General features: G+C 46.9%; 1 protein-coding gene across 1 annotated transcript in view; it reads left to right on the top strand.

Moving 5' to 3' along the window:
• Window positions 1–18,083, top strand: part of MGMT (O-6-methylguanine-DNA methyltransferase) — a 295,849-nt gene that overhangs the window by 504 nt on the left and 277,262 nt on the right. The gene's annotated exons all lie outside the window — the stretch shown is intronic.

Here is an 18,083-nt window from a genome sequence, read left to right as displayed (position 1 = left end):
CTACCCCGGTGCTGCTGCAGCGAGCCTTTAGCGTACTACTTGTACAGAATTCCACACCTTCTCTCCCGTGTTGAAGAGCGCCGGAGGAGGACCGCGTTCTGGGGTCCTCATTATCATGGCGTTTGTATTCGTTTCGCCCTAATTGCCTCTGTAAACACTTAGAGTAAACAAGTGGAGTTTGAGAGCCATTCACACTGGGCGCCATAATTCCCAAGTCGGTGATGATACAGTAGGGCAGCGTTCAAGACCATGCATCCCTCACTCCCTGCCCGGCCTCGTCATTTCCTGAGATCTCCGAATGGGCTTGGCTTTCTGTCCTGGAGGCACATTTTGTAGATGCGAGCACAGGGTTGGCTTGATTGTGTGGACAGTCGTCAGGCAGAGGGAGGCTGCTTTGTCCACACAGGGGTCTCCTCGGCTGTTTGTGGCAGAACATGAAGCTGTTGCACGTAAGGAGCCAAGAATTAGACTGGCTATTTAAATAGGCACCTGGAGAGTGTCCAAGGCAGGCCCTCCTGTCCATCTCGGAAAATGACTTTGTTGTTTTCCAGTCCCTCAATGGATACAACACAGAGGTGCAAAGGACAAAAATGAAAGCATGCTGGGGGTAACACAGCTTTAAGGAAGCAATGTCAGAGCTCCCCTCCCCACCCCTGGCCGCCCCCCCCAACGCCAGCAGGGAGTTCAGATTGTGTTAACTCTGAGACACACTGAGTCCACACTTGCGGAGGTCCAGAGTCTGCAGGTGGCAAAGGGGAGTTGGCCTTGCTCTGGCAAGTGTCCCATTTCCTCTTGGCTTCTTGTCTTGAGTTAGAATTTGAATGGTAGAGTCTGGTACAGTTATGGGGGCAGGATGAACCAGGCCTCAAGTACAGAGCTATATAGTAAGGCACCTTTTCTACGTGAATATTCTTTTCATTAAAACAAATCTGTATTGTCAAATAAATAAATTAAATCTTTAAAACAAAACAAAACAAAACAAATCTGTATTGTAAGAGCTAGATTTTAGAATGACTAGACCCTGCTTTTAAAAACTTCACTGTTGGAGACGGAAGTTTAAAGAAAGAATGTGCTCGGCGTGGACATGTTGGAAACATCTCACTGTTGTTCAGCAGAGATTCTCAGATCCTTCTTTTCCTCTCTGGTTTGGTCTTGCTTGGACATCAGTGGAGTCTCACCTGGGCCTCCACCTGGGCCTTCTGTGCCCACGGTTTCCTTTGCCGGGGTATGGGTGCGGGCCTGGTCTATCCGTGCGGGGAAGGAGGACAGTGGGGCCCTAGGGAGAAGGGGGCCTCCCTGGCATTCCTGAAGAGCTTTCTCTGCTCCTCTGCTCTTCCTGTCTCAGGAACCAACAATGTGCTTCTCGGTGCTGTTCAATTAGGTACTTACCTCAATTGTCTTCATTTTTCTTATTTTGCAGAGGACATTTAGAAGCCAGGAATTCAAACCACCAATGCTGTTCTATTCCAACTCCCCTCAAGGCTCTTTTCAGTTTATAGTATAGTCTCCTTAATAGAAAAAACATGGAAGCAAAACAGTATTTTCTGAATTCTCTTTTCCTGTGGTCATCTGTTAACCTTATAGTCAGGTTTGTTTTTATACTTCACTCTGACCTTACCTAACTACTTAACTATAAAATTCCTCTTGTAGATCAACTTTCCCTGAGGGTTTTGACTTCCTATCGTGTCTCTGGTCACTGCAGACGTGTAGGTTGTGGTCCCAGTCTCTGAAAGGCCCTGAGCTCTTTTGGCTACTGTCCTAGTCCTCCCTGATGGGTTTCCTGTTTCCTGGGATGGGTAGCTTCTGATGCAGGAGCTTTCTGAAAGAGCTTGGGTCTTATCTCAGAATGTTACTTACACAAAACCTGAAACTGTAAAAATCGGGAACATGTCAACAATAACATTACCATTGGGTGAGAGTGGATTCTGTGTCCTCCTTCTCATATATGCGGATGAGCGAACAAACCCAACAGCACCCCATTCTTGGTTTAAAGTGAGAGTACGTGTGGTTATCTGTGTGGGAGCGGGGATTGAGCTGTGCGGGAGGGCCAGTTTTCCCTTGGTTCCCAGGATGCATTTTCCCCTTCTGTTAGCTCTGGAGGCCCGTCTTGGGCAAAGGTAGATGAAAGTTTGAGACCCAGCACTGGAGACAAAATACTGCCAGATGTGTGTTCCTGTGGCATTTGGGTAATTAGTTCATATTTGCTGGTCAGTGGCAAGAGTCGTTTTCTTTTGATGTAAAAAAAAAAAAAAATCAAAAAAGAGCTTAGACGGGGGCGGGGTACAAGGTTTTGGGGAAACCATATAGTGAATATATGGAATATAGTGAATGACTTATGCCTGTATAGCTATTAAAATGAATTGTCCAAGAAGAGGAATAAATCATTTTGTGACCTTTTGTAACCTTTGAAGGAATCTGAGTGGTTTTGGCAGATGGGGCCTACATGTAAGTGGGTCACAGTGTCTAGCCAGAGTGCTCAGAATCCCAGGCAGCGAAGCCGGTGTGGAGCCGCTCGGTCCTGACGTCTGCTTTAGCGCAATCACTAAATAGGCAGCCGCGGGGGCCACGGACACAGCAGTGACACCGTTAGCTACGTGTTAAATGCTGAAACTTGTTTTTGATACGACAAGTAGTTTTCGATTAGATTGGGGGCTTTGAGGAGTGGGGGATTCTCCAGGGAGGCAGGCCTCCTGTTCCCGTCCCCCCCCCGACCTGGAGTAGACTTCTGGCTTGTGATGCAGCGGTGGTAAAACCAGTTAAAAGTTCTGCAGAAACATTTCCTTCCAACATTCACTGCTGATTTGGTGTCGTCGTGTAGCTGTGTAACCGTGAAAGGGAGTGTGAGTTATAAATGCCTCGTGTGTTCACTCGACTATTTCGAAAATTGTCTTGTTAGAATAATTTCCTACCGGTGGCAGTTGTGAAGTCAGCAGAGTATCCAGCCCGAGCGCTGCTGCCCGTTCCCAGAACTCTGGGGGTGAAACTGAACGCGCAGCCCGCCAAAGGTACCACTCGTAAAAGCAGGCACTTGTTAAATCTATTTGTTTTTATTATAGACATCGATCTGCCAGTCGCAATAATGCATTTATGGACATTTTTCTGCAAGCACAGCGCTGGTGGCAGTTTTTACAGACAAATTGAGTCATATGGATAGTAGTTTAGAAAACTCTTACCTTATTGACAGATCGGGCAATTCCAGCACTGGGTGTTGAGAGGTGTCTGGATGGGTGAAGAGAGGGAATTGAATCATGGGGAAAAATATGGGATGGGACATTTAAGTGTTGAAATTTAATAAGCAACTGGTAGTTATTTCTCATTTGTTTGTAAATTGTTAGCTACTACGTTTAGTCCCCAGTCAAAGGGCTAAAGGTTGGGACCAAAGGTGTTACCTTCAGATTTTGACCCGCTTGTTTGGGGTCATTAGTAAGAGCCACCACTGGAATGTGGGATCTGTTGCTCTCCTCGGAGTGGGATATCCATGAGCAATAGCAGATCAGTGTTCTCAGACAGTGGTCTGAGCCTTGCTGGTATCAGGTTTACCGAGGGTGCTGGTTAAAAAAGGCAGGTTATAGGGCTCCTTGTCAGACCTATAGGATCAGAACCTGGGGACCTGTGTCTTTGCAAGCTTCCCAGGGCATTCTAGGGACCCTAATGTTTGAGCATCTCTTGAGAAATCTTTAGGATGGCTGAGAAGTTATGCTCTCCAGCCCAGACAAGCTCTGGAGCTCCCCTTCCGGAAGGATCCATTCGCAGCCAACATTGTTCTCAGTTGCCTGTGCTCACGGATCTGTGTATGGTTTTGTAACTCCTTAGAGACATGTGAATCTCTTCAAATTGCAAACCCAACATGATATCATAGCGTTACAGTTTTCGGTCTTGTGGTTATGACAAAAGATGCAGATGTTACCAAAACTTTGACATTAGTTTTACAAACAAATGTTAAGCATGGACAGCCAACATATATTTCACTCCTCTCTCCTTCTGACTGGCTGGTATTGCTTTTCTCCCCTGTGGCTGGAAGCATTTTCATGGTTTCAGGTGAGGGTTAATTTTCAAATACACAGCTGAGTGCATTTTTGTGGAACTGAGTTGAGTTTTTATTTAGGAAGTGCCAGAGTGGTGTCGGGGAGAACAATGGGAGGGATTTTGGTGGTGCCATTTACTAGTTGGGTGACTTTATTTTTTTGTTTGTTTTGGGTTGTTTTTAGAGCAAGAGAGAGAGTGCAGGGGGGAGAAGGAGAGAGAGAATCTCAAGCAGGCTCCATGCCCAGTGTGGAGCCCAAAGCGGGGCTCGATCTCATCACCCTGAACTCATAACCTGAACCAAAATCAAGAGTCAGATGCTTAACTGACTGAGCCACCCTGGTGCCTCAACTAGTTGGGTGACTTTAAGTAAAGGTGAAACCTCAAGCTGCCTCCTCATCTGTCTGATGGCAATGATCACGCTTATTCTGTCTATCTGGATGAGTATAAGCATATGAAATAATAAAGCATGAAGCACTGCCTGGATAGAAATCTTAATCTGGAACTACAGTCCCATATGAGGATGAGATTGTACCTGGAAAAGGGGGAGGGAGGAACCAACAGAAATGCTGGTTTCCCTCAAGCCCAACCAGCATCCTTGTTTTACAGACTTCCACATAACCCAAGCTTCCCTTTGGGGCAGCACGCACAGGGCTAAGCATGCAGCCTCTGGTAACAAGACTGCTTGTTTGGACCTGGCTCTACTGCTTATATGACCTTGTGTAAACTTACTTAATTTTTCTGATCCTTGGTTTCCCCCCAAATAGGGAAAATGACACTACCGTTCATAGGGCTGTTGTTGGCTATTGGGAGGGAGTCATGTTTGTAGACCACACCAGGCCCTGGTGAGCCCCAAATGACAGTGACAGTTGACGTCTGTTAGCTCAGAGCCACCAGCTGCTTTTCGGAGGAGGCAGGACTAGTGATGGAGTCTTGGCTGCAGGGTTCCACCTGCCATGTGTCTGTGATTCCAGGTGGTCATGGCCTTCTGTTTGGTCGGAGAATGATGCGGCCCAGTGCTAATCAGCAAGGTTTCTACAATTCTTTTTGTCTCTAGGAGGTGGTTTCTTCCGCTGCCAGTTTCTGTTTTCTCACCGTGGACACTGTTGGGCTGCGGGGGTGGCGGGCCTCGAGGTGTTTCCCACTCAGGCGGCAGCGCTGTGAGGGTTCCGGTGAGCCGCGCTGACGGCAGGCTTGTGTTGCGTGGGCCGGGAGCAGGCCTGTGGGCTTAGCAGGTGTGTTCCCGGGGGGCATGCCAGTCTCTGGCAGCCCTGGAGGCTGGACAGTAATCATCTGTCAGATTGCAAGAACTTCTGAAGGACGAGACACAGAGTCCGACGCGGGCAGGGGTCAGGATCCAGCAGTGACACCAGCACATGACAGCATTTTCCCGTGTGTGTCTGCTCCGACCGCCGGAGCGGGGGGTGAGGCAATCCGTGAGGTCAGCTCTGTCAAAAATGGAAAATCCACAGTAATTTGTGTGGGTGTCTCTTTACCCTCCTATCACGGTTCAGCCTGTTAGAGTTAGGTGGTCAAGTTCCAGAAGATTCTGGCCAGCACAAGAATGCTGTTGCTGATAGCAGCACTTACTGAAGGCTTACTGTAAAGGTTGCTTGACATAGATCGACTTCTCGCATCGTCAGCCTCCCCGGATGACGGAGACACCAGCAGTTTCTTTGTTTTGTGCACGAGGAGACTGGCCCTGGGAGAGGCTGAGTGGCCTGTGGAGGGCACGCAGGACAGGAGCGGAGCTCTCGGTCGCCCCTGTGCCGTGCCATGCTGCCTTTGCGGGGGTGAAGTGAAGGAACAGGCACAAGTCCTTCTGGGGGCCAGATGTGGCATAAATCAATACACGCCTGTATGTATGTACTTACATGTTCTGAACCTCCAGTACACAGACCACTAGTACAGGGCTGAACACGGCACGTGGCGAGACCGAATCGAAGGCGCTCTGTACACCCCATACGTTGTGTGAGAGTGGGAGCACGGAGAAAGGAGGAGAGCACCCTGGGGCCAGGCTGTGTTCCCGGACTTCAGCCGTACTCATCCTCCAGTCCCAACAGGTCATGGACGTGCTCCTGATTCCATCTGTAAGAGGGATGAAGCATTTGCACAGAGACTTGTAAGGTTTGTCCCAGTGACCCATGGGTGGGACTTTGTGGGCTGAGCGGTGGGGCATGGACTCCAGGATGCAGATGGATCTGTGAGCAGCTCGGCTGGAGTAGGGGTGGGAGTTGGGGCTAGAAAGGAGACCCAAAGTTAGCACAAGGCCCGCCAGGAAGGGAACCGTTTTCTCTGAGCCTTGGCCTTGGAACCTTTGGGGGAGGGGCACTGAGTCATCTGCTGGGGAGGCAGGGATGACAGGGAGGAAGGAGGGAAGGGCGGGGTGGGAGGTGGCAAAGTGCAGTCATGGGTGTTGTGTCAGGCGTCGTGTAAGGACAGTTTGTGCGAAGCCCAGGGGTCCTGTAGGGCTTTCTGATGGAGTGCCCTGCGGTGAGGGAGGAGGGTCGTGGAAGATGACTGTGTTTAGAATGAGTTTTTTTTAATGAGAAAGGAAAAAACATGTGGTGTATATGCTTTTAATTCACAGAGAAGCAATCTTCCGGGACATCAGAGAAAGCGATCTGGCTTTGGAAGGGTAAATAAACCCTTTGTGTCTTGCTGGCATTTGGGTTCTGGAGTGGGGGGCTGCCTTTCTGTAACCTCCCTTGGGCAGAAATGTCAGCAGGGAGGAGGGGGCCTCATTCGCGGCACACCCGCCCCAGCCTGTTCCCCGTGGGGGGACCTGTATGTTCCCGCAAGTGCTGGTGGAAGCTTGAAACAAAACTGTCAAGTTCGGGTGGACAGTCACTCCAGAATGCAGATTGAAAGGAAAGTGTGTGCCTGGTCTCCTTCCGTAAAGACTCCATGGCCTTCTGCCTGCCGGTATCCTCAGATGTGCTCCTGTCTGAGCCCCCGTGGGGGTCACCTGCTGGGGCTTCTGGCAGGGAGCCAGCCTGTCCAACACGTGTCTGCGATTTAGGTTCTCGGTGCTTCTGGAGGCACACTCGGGTGAGGGTGGCCCTGGTTGGGGGGGTGTCAGTGGTTGAAGGTGGTTGGAGGAGGCCCCCAGTGAGAGTGACTTGTGAGGGGGGACGTGAGCCATAAGAGGTGGGCGGCTTTGCAAAGGGAGGCCTGGGCAGTGCGTCCTGGAGGGTCCTGGATGGCCACCGGCTGGCGTCCTGGAAGGACAGACGGAAGGGCGCCAGTGACTTGCATGGAGTCAAGGATGAAGTGTGTCGAGGCTGCCTGGCTGGGCCGGCCTGTGTACTCCACACTGGTGACAGCCACAACGTGGCCGAGGTCCTAGAAATGGGGCCTTGAAGTCTGTGTGTCCCGAACTTGTCATGGTTACGTAGTGACGTCAGTGGTGGGCCGTGCTCCTTCGGGGGCTTGGGGGGAGCCGGGAACCAGGTGCCCTGAGCCCAGCACCTGATCAGAACTGTGTTCTGTGTTTGCAGAGGCTCTTGTTAGCAAGGCTTTTCACACTCAGTGCGAGTTCCTAGAATAATGGGCAAAGAAAAGAAATGATGTATTTCCAAAAGTTACTGAATTTAGCTAGCTATCCCAAGAAAAGCCCATGTGTGCTATTCTTTATTGTGCAGAAAAATTTGTTTCTGTCACCATTGTGTTATCATCAGATTAAGCTGTCGAGTCAGATGGATGCCGTGCGTTCCGCCGCGTGTCTGCTGATTAGCGCCTTCCGCACCTACCCCAGCCCACCGTCTCTGGCGCTGGCAGGGGGCAGTCCCCACCGTGTCAGCAGGGAGCTTGCGGGGGGTTGCATCTCTGATGCTGCTCTTGAAATTTGTTCCAAGAACTGTCAGAACGAATCCACAGGTTCTAAAATGGAGTAAATGTTCTTAAGATTCAGCATGATTCACCCTTTTGGCTACAATCAACCACTGGAAAGGTCTTCTTCTGCCCACCAGCAGGGCGGGCTCTGTGTCCTGTCTGTCGTGGCTGACCAGCAGCTTCCTGGGACACACGCTTTCAGTGCTAAACCTGGAGGTCCTGGGTGAGCTGGAGGGGGGGGGGGTGTCGGCGACTCATGCCGGGGTCCTTGGTGACATCCTGGCTGTCGCTTTCCAAATAGGTTGAATCCACGTGGGGCTTGAGCTATGACCAGTACTTTATGTTGCTTTTGTTTTTCCTACAAAAAGTATGGGCTTTAAAGACTTCCTCTTAGCTTTTTTTTTTTTTTAATTTGTTTATTTTTGCCATGCGTGTAATCAGAACATTTCCTTCTGGACTGAGATCACCATTGCTGTTCTTGTGGTATTGTCTGGACTGTTGGTCACTCCAGAAGAACCTCCAGAGGTTCTGGTTCTGATTTCCTGAGTGATTTTCCTTTTCTGTATGGTGAGGTTTCTTGCTAAGAAACCTTCTTTGAGCCCGAGGTGCTTTTCCTCCCAGCCACTGCGTATCATGACAATTAAGATAGGCTGGATTATTGGACGGGTTTGTTAAATCTTCTTTTGTATTGGCCAGAAATAAGTGTTCCCAGTGGTTTTCTTGTTGGAAGCAACCATTTGTTGTGCTTCAGTTGCGCCCTGGTGTTCATGGAGAAAATCCTACTGACTCACTGAGAAGCCAGTGCATGGCTGCACATGTTTCTGGTCTGCTTTGATTGTTGGGTGCTTGTGTTTCTGGTCTGTTTTGTCTGGTCTGTTTTGTCTCTGGTCTGGAGGCTCTGTGTGTGGAGCCCAACATGGGGCTTGAACTCACGACCCTGAGATCATGACCTGAGCTGAGATCAAGAGTCAGATGCTTAACTGACTGAGCCTCCCGGGCGCCCCGTTTCTGATCTGTGTTGATTGTTGGGTGCTCGGTACTGTAATAGATAATACACTGGTAATAATAATAATAATAATAATAATAATACACTGGTCCCAGGCCACCTGGACTTTACCTAGACTGGAGGGTCATCTTTGGGAAGCCAGGTGAATATTGGCACCTCTGTCCGGCTCTCACACTCGAGGCTGCCTCTTGGGGTTTAGAACAAAGTGCACGTGGGCTCTAGGTTTAGATGATGAGGATTTTCAAATCTCCTGCCCTGCAGCACTGAGGGAGAAGCTGCCGGCTCCAGTTTCTGCGACCTCAGTTGCTTTGCCTCCCAAGCCCTTCCTGAGGCGCCGGGGAAGCTTCTGGGGAATGCCTCACCCCACATGGACCGGGGCTGGGTACCTGACGCAGGGTGCTGCTTGGGGAGGTGCCAGGCAGTGGAATTTCAGCACTTAGGCACGAGACCAGGCAGAGTCAGCCACTGACCGCGTCTTCCTCCTTCTGCTGAAGGCGGGGGTCTAAAAATGCTCCAAGCTAACGCCCTCCCGCCCACCCAGATCCCAAATGGAATGAGCCCATGAGACTCGTCTTGAATCCACTTTCAGTCCAATTGCCGTGCACATCTGTTCTGGCACTTTGTCTAGAAGTCTGTGCACCAGGCTTTGCTCTGCGAGTAGATGGGTGGGAGACCCCACTCCCCTCTTCCCAGAGCCGCCTCTGCTCCGCCTGGGGGGAGCCTCTCCGAGTCCTTCCAGTGCCTTCTCTGGGGCCCACACTCACACCCAGCTGTCTGCTTTACTGGTGTGGCTTCCTCTCTCGATGCTAGAGTTCTGTGTGAGAAGCCCTCCAAGGCTGGTGTGGGCTTATGCTTGAAGGAAGGCCCAGCCAAGGGTTGAGTGTGTCCTCCCCAAATTCACATGTTGAAGCCCTAACCCCTGTGACTATATTTGGAGAAGGGCCTTTAGGAGGTGATGAAGATTAAATGGGGTCATAAGGTGGGACCCTCCTCCAGCAGGATTGGTGGAGACAGCGCTCTCTCTCCCTGTTCCCTCCTCCTGTGCGCTCCCCTCTCTGCCCTCCCTCCTCTCCCCTCCTCCATTCTGGTCCCCACCATTTGAGGGCATAGGGGATTAGGCAGCCATCTGCAGGCCAGGAAGAGAGCCCTCACCAGATATAAAGTCAGCCAGAACCTTGATCTTGGACTTCACAGCCTCCAGAACTGTGAGAGAATAAACCTCTGTTTAAGCCCTGTAGTCCGTGGTCTTGTATCATGGCAGCTGAGCAGACTAACACACAGGTGAAGTGCAGGCTGGTTACTTCAAAAGCACAAAACTTACGTGGGGTTTGTGTATAAAGTTGGGATTTTGGAACGAGGGCAACTTTGTAGTCAAACGATGCTCAAAAATCGTGTAGGGTGGTTCTCAGGTTTAGCTCCTGGCATCCCCAAAGGTGTGAGTGTGTATAGAGTAACAAAAAACAGAATAAACAAACAAAATACTGGTCTTACTACCAGGGACCCCAAAGGTTGCAGAAAGGGCATGTGGCAGGTAAGGCAAGAGACACCCAGAGGGCCGGTGGACTGTTGGCGGGCCTGGGGACATTGTGTCCCTGGGTGCCCGTGTTCTGGGATGCTGCCAAGGCTCCCAGCCTCTGATGCAAGAGGGAGTGGTGGGGAGGAGAGTCTGGTATAAGTGCTGGGTGACTGGGATTCTTAGGCATGAGGAGGGTTGGGGAACTAGCCTAGATTTACTGTTTGGGATTTTGCGTTGGTTGTTTGTTTTTTTTCTTGACATTGGTCAGTTCAGTCTCTAGTCCCACCTGGATCAAGGAGCAGCATGGGGCCATCCTGTTGGACACCAGCTAGAATTCTAGTAATCATGCAGTTTGCTACTTTTCATGCTTAGTTGTCTTTCAGGATTTTTGGAGGTCTCTGTTGAGTTGGGGACCTAGCAAGACATTTCTCACTGGCAGCTGCTGGCCTACACTTGCGTCAGATTGGCCTGTGTTACATCCATGGCCATGGATGGGGGGACCTAAAAAGGTAGGAGATTGTTAAATTTACTTCTGCCCAAGCACCAGTTCGTGCTATGGGGTGCGGATCTGCAGAAGGCATCAAATATGTGGGGGTTTTTGTGCTTGTTGCAAGGAAAACTCAAGTTGCAAACTTTTACCTCATGAATCCTGCCATTGCTGAGCTATGGCCTCGGCCCTCTGTGCCCTTGCTATGTGGGCCAGCACCGTGTCCCCGGAATGCTGCTGGCAGGGAGAGGCCACTGTGGTCCCTGTGGGAGAAGCTGGAATCCCAGGTGATGGAGTGTGCTGTGCTTCTCACCGTGCTGTTAATATTTAAAATGTGGATTTGAATTCTCAGTTATGTTTTATTTATTTATTTATTAGCACAGCTATGTTTGTTGTTTAATTCCATGGTGAGAGTCTCTAAGAATATGATTAACCTTGAGGGCCATCTTATAATGTAATTATTAATGATTGATTCTGCTTATCCTGGAAATCAATAAGAGAGGCATAATGGTGTGGCATGTAGTTGGGCTCGATTTCATACATTTCGTAAACACGATTCTGTGACAACAGCAGTATTGGTTTATTTCCCGAGCAGGTTTGATGAATCTGAAGCGTGTGATTAGTTTTATATAATGATTGTGATATGTGGTGCTCCTTATATGACTTATGTTAATGCGGCAAGCAGTGTTAACGTGGTTAACGTGGCCTGTCACTAATAGTCAGGGTGGGGGTGGATAGTAATTGATCTTCCTGGGAGTGCTGTAATGTAAAAACAATTCAGGCTGTTTGAAGTATATTTTACAAGTGTGCATTGGGCCTTTGGGATGTTATATTGAAAAACCCAATTGTACAGTTACCATGGGAACCCAATTAGAATAGATTGCTTGATTTTTTTTTTTTTTGGTCTTTCATCTTGACCAAAAATCTAATGTATTTTAAATGTTTTCATATGGAATCGTATTCATGCACTGACTTGCTACACCAAAGGATTCTTTTTTTTTTTTTTCTTCCTTGTTTCCAACTCTAAGCTGAAATAATGATACATTCTCTCGTGGAGCTTTATAAGGAAGTCTCCTGGAGAGATTTAATCAAATTTTTATGGAAAAGTTTGTACAGGTGGTGGTAGAGGTAGAGGTAGTAGAAAGCATTTAAAAAGCCGGGAAAGGGGTTATTTTCCTATGATGTTCTTCTGGTTGTGCTCTGGATGTCAGAGAATAATACAGGGGTGTTTCTCTGTTCTTCCTTCTGTTTGCAGGTGGAGGGATTAGGTCCTGACAGGCCCCTGGGTTGCAAGGGGTCGAGATAGCAGGTGGGGTAGGGCCTGGCAGAGTCTCCGGACTCTTCCCTCCATGCCAGTGGGCTCATGTGACTTGGTTTTGGAGACTTTTTGCGCTTTTAAAATTTATTGGAGATCCCAGAGAACTTACGTGAGTCATATATCAAATTTACCACGTTAGAAGTTAACGTTGAGAAATTTAAAAATATTTATTAATTCATTTAAGCAACAATAAACCTATTACATTTTAATGTAAATAACACATTTTTAAATGAAAAGTAACTCTTTTCCATAAAAAAAACGGTGAAGTGAGTGGTGTTGGTTTACTTTTTTTCCACATCTCTTAAATGACTGGATTAATGGACGGGTGCGTGATCTCACACCTGCTTCCGCTCTCTGTCTCCTCTGATGTGTTTGGGCTGAAGCATATCAAGAGAGTCTGGCTTCATACAAATAAGTAACTGGTAAGGAAGAGCATTTTCATAGCTTTTTCAGATAATTGTGGTTATTCTTTGAGATGGCATCAGAACTCGACAAGTGTTAGCTTCTTGAAGGTTCTTTGCTGTGTGGCATCTGAGTCCTTAGTGAGCTTTCTGTACTCCCTCACGTGGAAATCGACTGGTGTGTCTAGCCCCTTGAATGATTTTGTTACGTCATTCTTTGGTCTTTGGGAAAATACTGGTTTGCTGATTTACGCACATCTTCCAAACGTTGGCACGTTTCATAATGCGGTGTTGAAACCCATGCTTGTTTGATACCACCGCCATTCTCTTTCGAACAGTCTTAGAATTGGGCGGCTAAGCCGCGGCGGTGGATGCCAGTCCCCCAAAGCTGTAGTCATCACTTAAAGCTCTCCATTTACCATTAGCAGCGAATACTGTCACTACGTCTCTTACAGTGACATGCTCACTTTGTTTATTTTTGAGAAAATGTCGGCCGGGTACCCACGTCTGAGTACCCGTAGGCTGTTACTCATTCCTACAAGTACAGCTTGTGTTCCATGGATAAGTGGGCATGTTCTTGGGCCGAGCTCCTCAGCCACACAGGTGTGGTTCCTGCAGACCAGCCAGCATTCCCGCGCGGCTGCTGGAGCGCTCCCGCGCCCTGCCCGTCTGGGCCCAGGATACCCAAAACGGTCCAGATTATGGAATAATAATCCAGCTTGATTGCTTCATCCAGACATTCTGGCAGGATCCTGGCTTTTTCCCCCTTGACCTTGAGTTTGTGGAGCAGGAGGGGAGGAGGATTGCCTCTTACTTTTCCCCAGCCGTGTTCACGGCTGTTTGCATCATCCTCATTCACGGTGAAGCGTGGTCTTCGCTGTGCTTTTTCTGTGGGTGCCTCTTGTCACGTTGGGGAAGGTGACTCCCTTGTGCGGTGCATGTGCTGAATCACACTGCTTGACCTTCGTGTGGGAAGCCGACCCTGCGTTCCTGGGTGACCCTGCTTGGAAGCACGGGTATCGGTGCCGTCATACCTGCTGGATTCAGTTTGTTACTGTGCTGGAGGGTTTGTGTGTCTGTGATGCGGGGGGATGCTGACCCGTAGCTCTCTTCTCTGGGAGAGTCCTCCCGGTTTGGAGTGAGAGCACCTGGACTCGTGAGGTGAGGCGTCTTGTGTCTCCTGGCGCAGTTTGTGTGCTCTTAGTACCCTTTCTCCTTGGAGGGTTTGATAGGTTTGCCAGTGAGGCTGCGTCGGCGTGCGGTTTTCTTTGTGGGAAGGATGTTAACTACGCATTCTGTTTCTTTAGTAGGAGGGGGTTATTCAAGTCATTTCTTTCTTCCTCTGTGACTTTTTTGGTAATTTGTGGTTTTCAAGGAATTTGGCCATTTCATCTCACTTGTTTGAATTTATTGGCTCAAAGTTATTTTAATATTCTCTTATTGTCCTTTGAGTGTCTGTAGGATTTAAGTAGGGCCCTTGTTTTTATTACTGATATTGGTAATTTGTGTTTCTCTCTCTTTTTCTCTTAATTGGTCTGGTTAGCGGTTTGTCCATTTCAGAGAACTAACTTTTGTTATAATAGATTTCTGCTCTCTTTTCTTGTTTACTGATCTCTTCTCTTTATTATTCCCTTCTGCTTCTTTTGGGTTTAGTTTACTTTCTGTCTGTCCTTTGCTAAGGTGGGAGCTTAGATCATTGAGTTGAGCCCTTGGTCTTTTCTCCTGTTGACCCTCAGCCCTGAGTGTTCCCTCGAAGCATGAAGCTCGCTCGAGCCGCGTCCCACTGATGGCTGTGTTGTGTTCTTACTTTCATTCAGTGCCCTGTGTGTTCTGGTTTCCTCTGCAATTCCGTCTGTAACACATGGCTTATTTAGAAGTATGTCCTTTCATTTCCAAATAGTCAGGGATTTTCCTGGTATTTCTCTGTCACTGATCTTCCATTTAATTACCTCGTGGTCAGAGGACATACTTTTTTATGATTTCAGTCCTAAATTTATGGAGAATTGTTTCATGGCCCAGAACATGACCTACCTTGGTGAATTTTCTGTGGGTTTTGGGTAGAGTGTTCTTTTTTGTGTCAGTTGGGTCAGGTTTGTTGATCATGTAGCTCAGGTCCTCTGTCTCCCTGTTCTATAAATAATTAGCTGTAGCTTGAGATTTGTCTGTTTCCCCTTTGATTCTCAGCTCTTGCTTCCTCTGCCTCAAATTTTTTATTAGGTGTGTGCATATTTATAATTTTTATGTCCTCTTGGTGAGCTAACCATTTACCTTTATGAAATGGCCACCTTTCATCTTAATAATAATTCTTGTTTTGAAATTCCTTGTTTGATACTAAGATGGCCACTCCATGTTTCTTTTTTTAGTGTTTCTGTGGCAAATGTTCTTCCACTCATTTATATTTTACCAATTTTGTCATTACATCTCATATGTGTTTCTTGGGTCTCTTGTTTTTAAAAACTCTTATCAGATCATGTCTTTATAGAAATTGGAGTATTGAGAGCATTTGCATTATGCGATTATCAGTATGGTTGGGTTTACATGCGCCTTCTTGCTGTTTGCCTTCTATTTGTCCCGTTTGATCTTCCACCCTCTTGCTGGAGTGGGGGGTGGGGTGGGAGGGATGGGGTGACTGGGTGATGGACACTGGGGAGGGTATGTGTTCTGGTAAGCGCTGTGAATTGTGCAAGACTGTTGAATCTTAGATCTGTACCTCTGAAACAAATAATGCAATATATGTTAAGAAAGAAAAAAAGAAGAAGAAGAATGTAGCAGGAGGGGAAGAAGGAAGGGGGGGAAATCGGAGGGGGAGAAGAACCATGAGAGACGATGGACTCTGAAAAACAAACTGAGGGTTCTAGAGGGGAGGGGGGTGGGAGGATGGGTTAGCCTGGTGATGGGTATTGAGGAGGGCACGTTCTGCATGGAGCACTGGGTGTTATGCACAAACAATGAATCATGGAACACTATATCTAAAACTAATGATGTAATGTATGGGGATTAACATAACAATAAAAAATTAAAAAATAAATAAATAAATAAATAAATAAATAAATAAAAATATAACTAAAATTGATCTTCCACCCTCATTTTCCTGCCTTCTTTTGGATTATTCGAATATATATTTTAATGATTTTAGCTTAACTTATATCTATACTATTGGCTTATTAGCTCTTTCTCCTTTCTTCTCTTTTTAGTGGTTGTTCTAGGGTGTTGTGTGTGTACTTAGTATGTCATAGTCTGCACTCACATGACATTATCACATACAGTGGGAGAACCTTACGGCTTCAGGCTCTCCCAAGTTCCTGTTGTACTCATTTCATACATTTTATTTCTACATATGTTACAAACTCCAAAATATATTGTCATTTTTGCTTTAGGCAGGGAGTTATTTTTTAAAGAGATTAAAAATAGGAACCCTCCCCCCAGCTTTTATATTTATTTGCATATTTTTCTGCTTCTCATGCTCTTCATTCCTTTATGAAAACCCAAACTTCCATCTGGTATCATTTTTTTTTATGCCTAAGGAAGTTGCACCAGTGTTTCTCAAATGCAGGTCCGTTAGTACATGAACCGTCTTCCTTTTTTCTTTTTTTGAAAAAGCCTTTGTTTTGCTTTTATTATTGGAAGATATTTTGCTGCTTATAGAATTCTAGATTGACCATTTTTTCCCTTTCATGCTTTAAATGTGGTGTTCCCCTCTTACACCGTTGGTGGGAATGCAAGTTGGTACAGCCACGTTGGAAAACAGTGTGGAGGTGCCTCAAAAAATTAAAAATAGAGCTACCCTATGACCCAGCAATTGCACTACTCGGTATTTACCCAAAAGACACAGATGCAGTGAAAAGAAGGGCCATATGCACCCCAATGTTCATAGTAGCAATGTCTGCAATAGCCAAACTGGAAAGAACAGAGATGCCCTTCAACAGATGAATGGATAAAGAAGATGTGGTCCATATATACAATGGGATATTACTCAGCCATCAGAAAGGATGAATACCCAACTTTTACATCAACATGGATGGGACTGGAGGAGATTATGCTAAGTGAAATAAGTCAAGCAGAGAAAGTCAATTATCATATGGTTTCACTTATTTGTGGAACATAAGGAATAACATGGAGGACATTAGAAGGAAGGGAAAAATGTGTGGGGGGGGATTGGAGGGAGAGATGAACCGTGAGGGACTATGGACTCTGAGAAACAAACAGAGTTTTAGAGGAGGGGGGAGGGAGGTGGGTTAGCCTGGTGATGGGTATTAAGGAGGGCACGTACTGCATGGAGCACTGGGTGTTATATGAAAACAGTGGATCGTGGATCACTACATCAAAAACTAATGATGTGTTGTATGGTGACTAACATAAGATAATAAAATAAAATTTTAAAAAAATAAATGTGGTGTTCCATTGTATCCTGCCTGACATAGCTCCTGATGACCAGTGTGCTGTCGTGCTTAATGTTTTTTCTCTGCGTGGAGTCCACCCTGTTTCCCCCTTTTGGCCACTTGCAAGGTTTTTCTTTATCACTTTTTTTCAGCAATTTGATTATGGTGTGCCTCAGTCTACTTCTCTTTATGTTCTAATGCTTTGGTTTCAATGAGTTTCTATGAGTGTAGCTTTTTCATTAAATTTGAAGGAATAGTTAATATTTTTTCAAATATTTTTCTGCCCTTTTCCTTTTCCTGGGGTGACTCCAATGTGTGTCCAATTGCTTAATATTGTTCCACATCGTGCTGATACCCTGTTCATTTCCTTCAGTCTTTTTTTTCTCTGCCTGGATAGTTTAAAAAACTATTTTGTCTTCATTGTCACTAATTTCTCCCTTCTGCCGTATCTAATCTGTTAATCACACCAGGTGTATTTCTCATTTTAGATACTGTAATTTCCATCTAAGTTCCATTGGGGTCCTTTTTATATCTTCCCTTAGCATGTTTTTGTTTTCCTCTGATTGAACATGGGGGACATATGTATAATAACAGTTTTAACCCGGGCAGGCTGGCTCCAGAGCCCGTGGCCTTTAGCACATGGATTTTGTGTCAGCTATTTTGCCTTCTGTCAGAGGCTTTTCTGTTCGTTTTCTGTTTCTGGACTATATTTGGGTAGTTGTGGTTGCCCGAGAGCCATGCACTGAGAATGCTAAGTATGCCAGGAGACCCAGGCTGAGGCCAGCTTATGCAAGCACAGATGAACCCTCTTTGCAGCCATGGTGCAAAGGGCAGTGGGAGCTACCCAGCACTCACTGTGTAATTAGTACGTGAATGTCATCCATTCAGGAGACAGAAACCTTTTCCTGTGGGAGGAATTTGTCCTAAAGTTTTAAGTAAGGGATAGTAAACAATTTAATGTTGGCTTTTTTGAATGACCAAACGCAGGAATGGTTTTTGTATGACTTTCTTTTCCTTTGTTTTCTGGTGGATCCTCAGTTTAAACCAGAGGTGTTATATTGTTTAGGGAACTGAGAATGACGGTCCCGCTAGGCCGTGTTCCGGTGGTCTTCCTTGATT

This window comes from Halichoerus grypus, chromosome 7, assembly GCF_964656455.1.
Source record: "Halichoerus grypus chromosome 7, mHalGry1.hap1.1, whole genome shotgun sequence".
NCBI classification, from domain to species: domain Eukaryota; kingdom Metazoa; phylum Chordata; class Mammalia; order Carnivora; family Phocidae; genus Halichoerus; species Halichoerus grypus.
The sequence above is the reverse complement of the archived record's forward strand: the minus strand, read 5'-3'. Positions and strand labels throughout refer to the sequence as shown.